We start from the raw sequence: 2,731 nt of genomic DNA on the forward strand, positions 1-2,731 counted from the left end.
GGCTGCGGCCGGGGCCCCGGCATCCACTGTTTGCTCAGCCTGCCCCGGTGGGAGAAAACAAACAGGCCAAGGTCGGAGCAGAGGGAAAATGGGTAGAGACGCTCTCCCACCCAGCATCCCCCGCAGCCCACGCCGAGCTGGGTGAGTTTTGGAGGTGGGGGACGGGGCTCCCCATGCGTGTAGGCAGCTCTGAGAGCTGTGGCTTTGCTGCCAGCGTCTTCCCGGGCAGGGTGAAGGTTGGGCACCAGTTTGGAGAGCAGGGGGGGGACAGCAGGCCAGAGCCAGGAACCAGTTTTGATGTCCTACCACGCTTATTTCATAGCAAACCTCACGGTATTAAAGCTCACAGCCTCCATCGAGGGGAGGCTGGTTTTCAGTCTGGTCTCGGCAAGACAAAAACCGCACCGAGAGGGGACAAAGGAGCAGTGAACTTCACTGGTTTGGGGGAACTGATCTTGGGATTTCGGCTTTCTCAATGCCAGCAAGGCTGGGAGCAGAGCCGGGGAGCCCCAAGGCACGGTGGCCCAGGATGGGGCAGGTGCCACCTCCGCGCATGGGGACCAGGGGCCAGAGGTGAGCGGCCGGGAGGGAGGGAGAGTGCGGGAACCCTCTGCACTTTCACTGCCGTAGGCAAACAAAAGCCTGTGTATTTTGCTCCCGTCATTCCCTCTCTGACCAATCTTTTCGGTTACTAATTAATGTCGACTCAGCTCTTTTGGCAGCTCCTGATAACTCCGGGATGTTTATTTAATCAGGGGCAAGGAGCAACCGCACACGAGGCTACAGAGATACCGCCTCCGGCTGCCTCCGCTGCCGCGGCACTGCCGGGGCAGCAGCTCCGTGGGGTCCATCCCGGCCCCGGGGCAGTACCAGCGCAGCTCTGGGCCTTAATAAGTGATGAAAGATTTGGGGAGAGAAGAACATGAGCCGGGTGCCCTCTTCTCCGGGGCCCTGACCTCTTCCAGCTCAGACACAGGCAGTTCCCAGCATCGGTTGCTCCCACCTTTACTGGAAAGAGCTTTGATTTGGTGTTGCAAAAGGCATTTCCACCTGGGGGAAGCCTTGGTGAACCAAGGGCAGCCACCAGACGTGGGCTGTGGGGGCAGGACTTCTCCTGCAGCCCTGTCACCCCCCCGTCCTTGCCCCCTGGCCTCAGCTATGGTGGGGCTGGCGTTGTCCCCGGGGGCAAGCACCAGCCCGGCGTTGGGCTAAAGCTTCATCCTCACCCTGTTGAATCGAACGTGGGGGACAAGCGCCCTGCGAGGGCTCAGGCTCGCGGGGAGTCTCGACAGGGAGAAGGTCTGGGCAGTGTCTGAGCTGCTTTTGCTGATCGGCTGAGACAAAGCTGCCTCCTGCTGCTCCAGGATCCCGACCGCCAGCAAACCGCAGACCCAGGAAAGCTCCATGAGCCTTTCCTTGGCTGCTGTGCTCAAAGGATGGCAGGAGGAGACCCTAGGAGAGGGGCTGATTTGGGTAATGGGGACCCTGGGGAGCCCTTGTAGCCAAGGGCTGAGCAGACCCAGCAAGGAGAGCCCCAGCGATGTGGCTGGTCCCCCATGGCAAGGCTGGCCATCCCTGCCATTCCCAGAGCCATTCCCAGAGCCTTTCCCAGAGCCTTTCCCAGAGCCCTGGCTGCTGGTGCTGGAAACGCCTCTCAAAAATCAAAGGAAAATAAAGCTCACCTCTCTGGGCTCGTCAGGACAAGCCTAAGGGAATGGTTTGAATTCTGCCTGCCACAAGCAGCAGCCTCCTCTGAGGTAGCGAACCCCTCTGCCGTTTTGCATCGCAACAGCCCATATCGTTACCCCCTCCCGGTTAATAACAATTTATCAGGAAAATCCTTACTGGTTCTGTGCTGAGCCTCTCCCGCGGTGCTGTGTCGCTTGGGTCGCCTTGTTTACCGTCCTTCACTGCGAGCTAACGTCCCTTTCCTCTGCCTGTCCCTGCGGTGTGGATTCAGAGAGGATTAAAAGCGACTCTGTGGCGTCAAAACATCAACTTGAATTTAAGTCTCAGTCTGAGCTGGCAACAACCTGGTTTTGGAGCCAAGGATTTAAGCTGCTCCTCCCAACATAGGCAAGAAGTGGCCAAAGCATTTCTGCCCTGAGCACGTCTGGCCTGGAAAAAAAGAAAATAAAAGGGGCCCAGGCTGCTTCTGCTCTTTCTTTTATCATGCAAATCCCACCCAGAAGAGCTGCTCTGAATTTCCACCGTGCAAAGGGAGCTATTTACCCCCCTGCGCTGGTACCAAATGGGTTCAAAACGCAGTGCCAGGATGGCCACAACCAGACCGTGACCACGGCCACCGCGGTGGCTGGCCCTCTGTCCCCTTCGCCGGTCGCAGAGGGTCCTGGAGAGACCCACTGCAAAAGCAGCGGGGTGGAGGGGGTTTCTGCCTGCCATGGAGGTGACCACAGGCTCCGCAGCAGCTCGGGGACATGGGGTGGGGGACAGGGGACCATGAGGACAGCGGGACAAGCCCCAGCTCAGGCTGTGCAGGCAGAGGGGCTGTGGAAGGAGGGGTCTGGGGGGATGCCAGAGCATCTGCAGCGAGGAGAGGGATGCTGCTGCTCAGAGATGAGCCCCTCCTTGGAGAGGCGGCGCCTGCGCGGGGTGACATCAGCCCCTGAGGACCCGAGATGCTGAGCCTGGCTCTGGGAAGGCGGTTCCTGCCACCGCTTCCAGCTCCGCATCCCGGCAAGGCAGGGAGGGGAGAGGGAGCCGGAGGGAC

The 2,731-nt window shown here is 59.9% G+C and overlaps 1 protein-coding gene across 1 annotated transcript in view; it reads right to left on the reverse strand.

The window, feature by feature from the left end:
• The window catches only part of VTN (vitronectin), a 7,442-nt gene that overhangs the window by 3,334 nt on the left and 1,377 nt on the right, over nt 1-2,731 (reverse strand). The gene's annotated exons all lie outside the window — the stretch shown is intronic.

Source organism: Charadrius vociferus, unplaced genomic scaffold (assembly GCF_000708025.1).
Source record: "Charadrius vociferus isolate BGI_N301 unplaced genomic scaffold, ASM70802v2 scaffold54, whole genome shotgun sequence".
Taxonomy (NCBI): Eukaryota; Metazoa; Chordata; class Aves; order Charadriiformes; family Charadriidae; genus Charadrius; species Charadrius vociferus.